The sequence below is a fragment of the Mytilus trossulus genome, chromosome 13 (assembly GCF_036588685.1).
Source record: "Mytilus trossulus isolate FHL-02 chromosome 13, PNRI_Mtr1.1.1.hap1, whole genome shotgun sequence".
Lineage (NCBI taxonomy): Eukaryota > Metazoa > Mollusca > Bivalvia > Mytilida > Mytilidae > Mytilus > Mytilus trossulus.
Window position 1 is genome coordinate 27,132,909 of NC_086385.1, and position 11,825 is coordinate 27,144,733.

General features: G+C 36.2%; 1 long non-coding RNA gene across 1 annotated transcript; it reads right to left on the bottom strand.

The window, feature by feature from the left end:
* Positions 1-2,060: 2,060 nt before the first annotated feature.
* LOC134695172 (uncharacterized) lies at positions 2,061-3,219 on the bottom strand. Its single transcript, XR_010102720.1, has 3 exons — positions 3,057-3,219; positions 2,552-2,632; positions 2,061-2,151 (listed from the first exon to the last, which is right to left on the bottom strand). It is a non-coding gene; the product is annotated as an uncharacterized LOC134695172 (long non-coding RNA).
* Positions 3,220-11,825: the final 8,606 nt, after the last annotated feature.

The following is an 11,825-nucleotide window of genomic DNA, read 5'->3' on the forward strand; positions in this document are numbered from 1 at the left end:
CCGTACCTGTTGAACAGCAAATGGAAATACTCTTGTATATCACAAAGACCAAAATAAGAGTTTCTCCTTGTGGGCTAACAAAAAGATTTTCTAAAAAGGCCCATGTATCGTATATCATAGATCCGTACGTATTGGTAGGAAAAGAGTAAGGGAAGTACTCTTGTATATCAAAATATTCAAACATACTTTTACTTGCTGGTCATTTTGTGACCTCTGTATCATGGTCCATGATGAGAATCTTTTAGTTTGACAAGTCGTCAATAATTCAAATCGACTTTGAGATATATAAAGGTGCCCATCTTTCTCTTTGCTGACTAGGTCGTACGGTCTAGGGTATAGTAGTATGGGTCATTTTAGAGGCAATCCCTATTTCATCCTCTGATATAATGACCCACGTGTAGAATTTCTTAATTTGGCCATTCGGCAATAGTTTTTTCGACTTCGTGATGAATCGGAGTACTACAACCCTTTTTATCCCCTCCTGGCAAACTCGTACGGGTCTAGGACATAAGTACTATGGACCATTATACAACTACTACATATACCTCTGGTGTCATGACCCATGTGGAAAATGTCTTGGTTTGGCCAGCTGGCAATAGTTCATTTCGACTTTGAGATATATAAAGGTACCAACCTTATCCTTTCCTGGCTAAGTCCTACGAGTCTAGGGCATTTGTTAGACTTCTCTCATACATCACGTTTAGTATTTGTAAATGCTTTGTATGATGCGAGAGCATTAGAAATTAAACATTTATCAAAATCATCATGTAACCGAGAAGCTTAATCCTTATGGAACAATTTTGTTCGGCGGGTGGTGGAAGAGATTGAGAGGAATAAGCAGTTACTCAAATCACTTTCCTGAAAGTTCCATATTTCCAATTGTTTATAACGTTACGGATACCATAGTGATCAGTATGAACTTCATTGTTTAGAAATTCCTCGTCTTCGTTTTTTTCTGTAATTGTCAATACCGTTAACTAATTCTGTCTTTTTTTAAAGGATGTAATGATCGACGCCAATTCCTCGTGTTAAGAGATGGGTTGGGTTGCATTCTTTTGGGCAATATCTCCATTAATGTTGATTTTGTAGATTTTGTTATTCCTCGCGCTCGATTCACAATAAATCGTTTAAACAGTTTCGATGATTTTAACCAGTGCAATACTAAACAGCTATCCCACCCGAAAGCCAGGTTTTTACTTTCAAAGGTCGATTTTACATGAAAAGCTAGTCAAGTTCCAATTACTGCGGCCATAAGTTCTAGTTGCAGTTATGTAAGGTTTTTCACTTGCGCTAATCTGCTTTTCGCAATCACTAACGTAATTTCGGTTCCGTTGTTCAGATAGTCAGTCGCAAAATACGTGTACATGTAGTTCAAGGTATACCGAAGATTAGATGAAGCAAAGGAGAAAACAAAATTCGATCAAGTAGAAGTCATTGCAACACTAGGAAAACTTGTGCAAAAACAAACATTGTTTTAGGACTTGAATGAACAAATTCTAAAGTTAACGGAACCGGAAGATGTGGTAAATAAGATTATTTCATTCAGATGAATTCTGGTTAATATGGTAACGAAGATTTGACACGTACGTAAGTTCATACAAAATGTCCAAAATCCTGCAGTTCCGTCACATTGAATTAAATACTAAAGTACTAGAACGCATACTTTAAATCCAAAAACTATTCTGCTTGTTTCAACGCACAACATAGCAAACCCACACAACGCACTATCGTTTGAAAATCAGTTTGCCTAAGCCATTCTCACAATCAACACGCAATAAAGTACATTTCCTGCAGCACTAGATTTAGAAATTCCTTCGCCTATAAATCAGTAAACAAGCTTACGAAGTTTTTTACGAACAAATTGGAGGTAGCGTCAAGGTCTAGAAACTTTGGGCAAGACACATGAAATATACGGCACACTACTTCTTCTCATTATTGTCAACAAATTACACGTTGAAGTCAGAAAATATCTCGCGCGAGAACATAGAACAAAAACGTTGGTATAACTTACCTCCCTGAAAGAATATTAGACGATATCGTTATGTAAAAGCCGATTTCTTGAGGCTTTCAGTAAATAACAACTAAACTTCTGAATAGGGTTCTGTAACTTTTATTTCAGACTAACGAAGTAATGGTAATGTAAATAAAGCCCTGTAAAATATAAATGTACTTATAAATTACAGAAAGATAAATCTGTTTACTAAGTAATAATTAAAACTAATGTTCGTAATTCATTATCATGCAAACTTATTTAGCTGCATACATATGTATCTGATCACAAAAATATATAATGTCGATACTATAGCAATTACTTGTCTCAATTACAATTATACCAATTCGACTTTAAGTTTATATAGTACATGTTCTCATATGCTGTCTCATACCAAAGTCTATTGAACAATACTTGTGTTGATAATCTAAACTACACAAAACGTAAGCAGCATGCTTGTTATATCAAAAAGCAACTAATCACAAAAAGTAACAATAAAAGCAAAGCAAATATTAAAAACTAAAGCTAAGCGAAGCAAGAATACAAATACACTAAGCTTACCTCACATATCGTGCAAGTGGCACATTTCCATATAAACCATATTATACACTACATCTTTAGTACAGTAAGGTTTAAATATACCTGTATAACAAAAATGATTATTATAAATCTTTGTTAAGCAATGTTTATTGTTTATAGTAAAAATCAATATCAACCTAGATATCTATTTTTAGTTCTTATATTGATTTACTTTAATTCGATTTACCTTTAAACATTACAACATTCTTTCGGTCTACTCGACACTCGCATTCATTCAATTTATATGTAAACTTTATCTTCAAATCATTATACCAGATCTAATAGGTTATTGAAGTATTATTTTATTGAAGTATTATTTTATATGATCGTAAAATTCAACTGTTCTTATGTTTTAATATACATTTACGATCTCCTTTGTTATGAAATTTAACTCTCGTTCTCGACATTCACTCTAACATGCATACGTGTAAAATATGAACTATTGGACAGTTACTGCAAAGTTAATAAAGAAAGATATAGAACTGACCTTATAAATGAAACTCCAATCACAGAATTGTTATAGATTAATTTATAAAGTTGTTAATTTGCAGGCAGGTAAATATAGGTGTTGACCACAAGATGTCTTCCCATAAGATATAGAACAAAAGAATTAAACCGCCAAAAGTACTGACCAATAGTAGAATTGTTCGAAAGCGGTCAAATCAACCGTGAAAATAAAGTGATAACAACAGTGAAATCAGACTTAACCAAACCATAAGAATAGAATTCGTCCGTCAATAGTCCATGTCAATAAGTTAAAATAGAATAACACATAATACTAATCCTTAATTACAGAATGTAATTAATAAGCTAACAATATAACTTTATTCAAATATGTACTAATATCAATTACTAAGAATATAAAAATATACAAAATACATAAAATAACAGGCTATCACAGTTATACCGAACACAGGACAAAAGAGTCGACATCCGAAATTGGTGAAATCTAAATCTTACAAGAATATTGAGACAATACCTAGCGTTTTCTGTCACGAAATAATCCACCAACTCATTGCAGTAATATAGCCGACACAGAATGCCGTATGAACAAATTTGTTATCTTTAACTACCTCGGTTTACACAGACAAAACGAATGTAAATCTAAACGCACATTGTAATGAGAAACACCACACAAACTAATGTAATGCACTTCCAAGAAACAACATATACAAGGGAATGAGGTTAGCCATAGAAACACAAGGGTAGTAACTCAGCGCATACGAATTTTCGCGCAAAAGATAATCAGAGCAGCAACCCGTTAAACCCACTACTAGTATCTTCGAATTCGACCAACGTTCAACTCGTGATTGACATTGATGATACGGAACATAATGCTACTATTTTGTATTCTCAACGGACAGAATTGCAATCAAATGTACTTTTGAAAACTGCCGTGGCACAAGTAGGCTCAAATCAGTTCTTTATCGATACGGATATTCTTTTTGACGAAGGAGGCCAAACATCTTTTAAAACGCAGAACTTAACTAAATTTACAGATAGCGGGAACATAAATAATATATTTATCGGCATTTGGAGGTGCAGAGAAAAACGCGAGACACATAGAAAAGTCAACAATCTATCTGAAAACCGATGTAGGACACGTATTGTCAATCAAAGTACTGATAGTACAGATGATCGGCATACCTCTACATAATTACATACGTAATATTGATACACAGAACGGTTATTTGCGTGATTTAAAGATAGCGCACACGGTGACAAAGCATGATTCATTCGATATATCGTTGCTGGTAGGCGCATATCACTATGGGGACATTGTTAAAGATTATATACTAGTAGTCCATGTAAACGATCCGACCACCGTGAAATCCAAGATCGGATAAATGCTTTCGGTACTTACATACGGTAAGAAAACAAACACGTCAAAGACTAGTATGTGTAATGTTCTAGTATCACACAAAGTTGAAGAATACAATCTGGAGAGATTTTGGAATTTAGATTCAATAGGAATAAATAGTATGGAGGTAGACGAAGACGACAATGTATGTATTTAAGTCTATCAGGACAGATCACTTGAGTTCTGAGCAAACAAATATTTCGCTATGTTACCTTGGAAACGTGATGAATTGCCTATAAATTAAGCAGTCACGAACAGAAGGCCAGAAAACGTCCTTCAAAGACTTACTCAAAACTCAGATATGTTAAAGAAGTACGGGAACATTATACAAGAGGATTCATAGAGAAGGTAGATGAAACAGATGAACAGAAGAAAAGTATCACTACATTCCTTATCATCCTGTAGAGAAGGAATCAAGCACTATGCCTATCAGAATTGTTTACGACTGCATTGGTCGATATCGCATAATTCGCAAAGTTTGAATGACTGATTTGTATGTGGACAATATTCTGTTAAGTTTACAGAACGAGGGTGGGCTGACTATAAGGAAGGGAGATCAATGATGGATGAAACTGGATTCTATCTACGATCCTGGACGTCAAACCGTGTGGATATACGTAATCTAGCTACAACGGAAAAAGTACTATATGCGGGAAAACACAAAAGTACTTGGTATGTTATGGAATAGCTGATTCGATGATCTGATGTACCAGAAATTAATACGGCCGCTTTGTGAAAAATTGTGCAAATCATGCTACAGGAATAAAATTTGGCATATACTCAGCTCAGCTGTTACTCTTTTATTTAAGATAAGGAGGCATTTGAAAAAAATGTCTCACATCCGGTAAAAAATTAAATGGCCGACTTCATACTAAAATCATCCAAATATCAGAGGCTAGTGTAAGTGTGTGACAATCGGTTTTTATCATGCTGATATAATAGTATTTGGTACAAACCTTTGTTATGTACTACCTTTGAATAAATTATATAGATGAGATGTCTTTTAAAACCCTACTTTCGGTAAAATCCGACATAGCGGACATTGTACTAAAATAAGCTTATTTTTAAGGGAGGGTATTGCTACTATCATTAAATTGTTCAGGATCCTTTCTTTGATGCTTCTAATGGATACAATAAATAAGACATATGTCTTTAAAAGCATTACTTCCGGTTATATTCAAACTGACGGACATAAAATATCATTATTTTACTTTAATATTCAACTTTATTTTAAAATGTAAAGAAACTGAGGTTTTTTTTGTGCTGGTCAGTTACCATTTGGTTTTGGCTTTAAGTTATCTTCTAAACCACCTATTGTATTCTATAGATCTATAATACTAAAACTACGAGGTCCAATTTGTCAGCCGTCATCACGTAAAAACGACGAATCAAAGAATTCAACTTTATATATAACTAACATAGTACAAAGGTGTAGATTAAAAATTACACCACTCCAGGACCTTTTGTTTTCCACGTAATTAATATTTCCAATAATTAAGAAGTTCCGGGTCGAGTCCGATATCGATACCAATAGTATAATCACCTGTTACTTATTACCTTATCTGTACGTTCCGCATCTGACAGGGACACCACCAAACAGTGTTTGCAGGATTAATATGCTATAAACACGGGTCATAATCACAGGGTTGACACTTCTAAATTGTAAAATTGTTACCTATTGTAGTATTTTAATCAGTAAGACTTTCTAAGATAACAATACGAATACTAAAAATCTGGACTAAAATAAGGCGTTTAGGTACAGTTTTCAATTTGTTAGCGGGCATGAGTGACGTAAAACAGCGAATCAAAGAATTCAACTTAATTTATAACTAATATAGGACAATGCTGTTGATTAAAAAATACTCCATTCCAGGACCTTTTGTTTTCCAAATAATTAGTATTTATCATGAACAATAATTGATAAGTTCCAGTTCGACGGGTTCAAACAGAAAGATTTGAAAGCAAAGAAAACTGTGTATCTTATAATCGGCATGATTTTATCAGATGACAATACTAATACTAAAGTAAGGCCTGCGCATAGTTATATACTTTAATTCAGTCACGGACCCGCGATGTCACGGGTGTGTTCTAGTAATGATTAAATACAAAGTTAACACTTCCGGTATATAAAACCAATTTGGAGTAAATTTCAAAGATGAGTCCTCAGTCCATATCTTCAATATAGAGCCTTGGATAGATTGATGAAAATAAGATAAAATCACTGTAGTACTAAAACATCTTTAAAATTACAGATCATTTATGGCCGCAAATATTCAAAATTAAAATTGTGGTTATATAAATCATTTTTTTCAAACATGTTTTGTTCGTTTCAATGCCAATGTTATCATAAACTATGTTTCAATAATATTATTCACATATTTTATTATATTTCAACCAAAAAAAGAGGTTGATTTTTCAAGTTTTAAAAAATCAAGGTGTTGCAATACTTTTTTCCATGTGTATATATTGATTCTATAGTATAAGCCTATTCATTTTAACATTGGGCTAAACTTGAAAAACCATCATGTGGTGAATAACACAAAACATCCTGAGCATTTGTTGTTACAACTAACTCTCCCTCAAAATCTATTGAGCAAGCTCCTGTAAATAAAAACTAAAAAGTTCTTTCTTAATGTCGTCACCAATTTTGAGATTTGTTTTGACTCTGGATTCGTCTTTGTATTCCCTTACCCCTAAGTGTATTTCTTTTTTCTTGTGGCAGCCTTCAAACTACCGGTATAGTCTATATACGCATTCATCCACTTGTGATACGGTTCTCTGTTTTCTTGAAAAGGGGAAAAAAGACTGTTTGGGAGACATTGATAGCATTTGAGGATGTAACTTTAATTTAAAGAATGATAATTGATCCGCCTAAATCACCGGTGTTTACTGTAAGATAGCAAAAAATAATCATATGGGGTTAGCATGGTTCACAAAGCAAGAAATATCAATTTACTCAAACGGGTAGGTTAATTGAGGTTATCAACTTAGTCTAGTCTTATCCAGCATGTAAAATGTACAATATACTAAGACACGTTTTTAGGGAACGAGCCTGAAATTGGCTCGTATGCTACCAAGTCCAGGCGCTAATGGATGACGACGGGACAAAGATGATCACTTTTAGAAAACTCTTTCTGAGGGCTCATCATGTTGTCAGAAGCTTGCACATTGTGGATGTAAGAAAGGTTGTCGCGGTTGTTTTTATGAGGCAAATCAAGTCTCCCGTGCCGTGCGTCGTGTGCATGTGGTGGTAACTGGGAATTTACAAGTTTTTTTGGCTAGATAGTGGTAATTTTTAAAATGTTTAGTACTAAAGTGATTTTATTTTTTTTAAATCAATCTATCTAAAGATCTACATCGAACATATGGAGTGAGGATTCATCTTTGACATTTACGCCATATTGGAAGTGTTAACTTTGTATTTAAATATCAACTACAGAATATGATAAGTGGTTTAGAGGATAAATTAAAGCCTAAAGTTAATGACCACAACAAAAAAAAACCCACTTTCTTCACATTTTGAAAAGAAGATAAATATCAAAATAAAAAAATGATATATTTTTGTCCTCCATTTTTAATATTACCGGAAGAAAGTGTTTTTCAGACATATATATTATACATTGTATCACTTGGAAGCATCAAAGAAAGGTTCATGTACAATTTAATGATAGTAACAATACGTTAAAACTCATTTCAATCACCCTCCCTAAAAAATAAGCTTATTTTAGTCAATGTCCGCCATATTGGATTCTACCGAAAGTAGTGTTTTTAAAGACATTTTATCTATATAATATATCCAAAAGTATTACATAACAAAGGTTTGTACCAAATATTATTAAAGCAGCATGCTAATAGATCCTTTTCACATACTTCGGATTCATTATTATTCGTGGGATACCAATTTTTCATGGATTTCGTTGGTACAGGCAAACCACGAAATTTGATGTTCAACGAATGACAAATTTTACAACGGCTTGTATGCAGACTTCGGTAAAACCACGAAAATAAATATCCACGAATATGTAAGTTTCCTTGAATCCACGAAAATTGGTACCCACGAAAATAAATGAATCCACAGTACTAGCCTTCTATATTGGGCCGATTTAAGTATGATATGTCCGCCATTTTTTTATTTAACCGGTAGTGAGACATTTTTTTAAAATGCCTTCTTATCTGAAATAAAAGAGTAATATTTCAGGAAGGTCTATGCCAATGTTTATCCTTATATCAGGATGTGTACAACTCGTCTGAAATATGCTTGTGATCGCCGGACTAAATGTGATATTCCAATACTAGACATTGTAACAAAAAGTGAGATTTTGAAAATTCTTCGAAAAAATACGATCCACTTAGCCCGATCACAATACGAACAAAGAAGCTCATACAGGATCTATGGAAAAGTGGATTGAATTGGAATAAACACGTTTCGGAAAACTTTAAGGATTATTGTAGCAAGCGACTTTGAGAAAGCGACACACAACATCTTTCCGAGATATTATTTCTCCGGTAATTCTATTTCGGAAAATCTGGTAACAGCGCTTCTGTTCTCCGATCTGACTGATTTCAATTTTGTCCGAGATCCGGGTCACGGTCTCATAAATATAGATGATAGTTAAGGCAATATGTACTACAACAACTGTTCAGCCAGTACATTAAATATACATGTTTGTATTTCCGCCCAAGGCGAAGTCACTGACAGTGCGACGTCGACAATGGACAAGTACAATAATTCGGAAGCTATGCTCCCGCGATAGGTTCACCTATAATGGATAACATGGAGAATCTCTTAGTATGGCCAGTCAACAATAGTTTATTTCCATTTTTAACCCTCTTCTGAAAAACTCTTACGGGTCTAAGGCATCAGTGCTATTATCCATTTTAAAGGTAATAACTACCTTTGTCCCTGTTATCGTGGTCCTAGTGGAGAATCTTTTACTTTTGCTAGTCGGCAACAGTTCAATACACCCCTTATCCTTCCGTGACTAACTCGTACGGGTCTAGGGCATAAGTGCTATGGGCCATTTTATAGGCAATAACAACCTCTACCTCTGGTATGATGGTCGATGTGGAGAATCTCTTAGTTTGGCCAGCCGCCAATAGTTCAGTTCGAATTTGTTGTAAACCGGTATACCATATCCCCACTTTTAACGCTCTACTTACTAACTCGTACGGGTCTAGGGTCTAGGGTATAAGTGCTATGGGCCATTTTAAAGGCAATAGGTACCTCTTCCTCTGGTATCATTGCCCACGGGGAGAATCTCTTCGTTTGGCCAGCCGGCAATAGTTCATTTTCGAACTTGTGATATACCAGGGTACCCCCCTCATCCTTTCCTGACTAACTCGTACGGGTCTAGGGCATAAGTGCTAAAGACCATTTTATAGGCAATACCAACCTCTACCTCTGGTATGATGGCCGATGTGGAGAATCTCTTAGTTTGGCCAGCCGACAATAGTTCAGTTCGAAATCTTTGTATATCGAGATACCATATCCCCCCTTTTAACCCTCTACTGACAAACTCGTACGGATCTAGGGTACAAGTGCTATGACCAATTCTAAAGGCAATAAGTACCTCTTTCTCTGGTATCATTGCCCACGTGGAGAATCTCTTCGTTTGGCCAGCTGGCAATAGTTCATTTTCGAATTTGTGATATACCAGGATACCCCCCTTATCCTTTCCTGACTAACTCATACGAGTCTCGGGCATGAGTGCTCTGGGCCATTTTATAGGCAATACACACCTCTACCTCTGGTATGATGGTCGCTGTGGAGAATCTCTTAGTTTGGCCAGCCGGTAATAGTTCAGTTCGAATTCGTTGTAAACCGGAATATCATATCCCCCCTTTTAACCCTCTACTGACAAACTCGTACGGGTCTAGGGTACAAGTGCTATGGGCAATTTTTAAGGCAATAATTACCTCTTCCTCTGGTAGCATTGCCCACGTGGAGAATCTCTTCGTATGGTCAGCCGGAAATAGTTCATTTTCGAATTTGTAATATACCAGGGTACCCCCTTATCCTTTCGTGACTAACTCGTACGGGTCTAGGGCATAAGTGCTATGGACCATTTTATAGGCAATAACAACCTCTACCTCTGGTATGATGGTCGATGTGGAGAATCTCTTAGTTTGGCCAGCCGCCAATAGTTCAGTTCGAATTCGTTGTAAACCGGAATACCATATCCCCACTTTTAACCCTCTACTGACAAACTCGTACGAGTCTAGGGTACAAGTGCTATGAGCAATTCTAAAGGTAATAAGTACTTCTTCCTCTGGTATCATTGCCCACGTGGAGAATCTCTTCGTTTGGCCAGCCGGCAATAGTTCATTTTCGAATTTGTGATATACCAGGGTACCCCCCTTATCCTTTCCTGACTAACTCGTACGGGTCTAAGGCATAAGTGCTAAAGACCATTTTATAGGCAATACCAGCCTCTACCTCTGGTATGATGGATGGTCGATGTGGAGAATCTCTTAGTTTGGCCAGCCGGAAATAGTTCAGTTCGAATTCGTTGTAAACTGGAATACCATACCCCCCCTTTTAACCCTCTGCTGACAAACTCGTACGGGTCTAGGGTACAAGTGCTTTGGGCAATTTTAAAGGCAATAAGTACCTCTTCCTCTGGTATCATTGCCCACGTGGAGAATCTCTTTGTTTGGCCAGCCGGCAATAGTTCATTTTCGAATTTGTGATATACCAGGGTACCCCCCTCATCCTTTCCTGACTAACTCGTACGGGTCTAGGGCATAAGTGCTAAGGACCATTTTATAGGCAATACCAACCTCTACCTCTGGTATGATGGCCGATGAGGAGAATCTCTTAGTTTGGCCAGCCGGCAATAGTTCAGTTCGAATTCGTTGTAAACCGGAATACCATATCCCCCTTTGAACCCTCTACTGACAAACTCGTACGGGTCTAGGGTACAAGTGCTATAAGCAATTTTAAAGGCAATAAGTACCTCTTCCTCTGGTATCATTGCCCAGGTGGAGAATCTCTTCGTTTGGCCAGCCGGCAATAGTTCATTTTCGAATTTGTGATATAGCAGGGTACCACCTTATTCTTTCCTGACTAACTCGTACGGGTCTAGGGCATAAGTGCTAATCGCCATTTTATAGGCAATACCAACCTCTACCTCTGGTATGATGGCTGATGTGGAGAATATCTTAGTTTGGCCAGCCGGAAATAGTTCAGTTCGAATTCGTTGTAAACTGGAATACTATACCCCCCTTTTAACCCTCTACTGACAAACTTGTACAGGTCTAGGGTACAAGTGCTATGGGCAATTTTAAAGGCAATAAGTACCTCTTCCTCTGGTATCATTGCCCACGTGGAGAATCTCTTTGTTTGGCCAGCCGGCAATAGTTCATTTTCGAATTTGTGATATACCAGGGTACCCC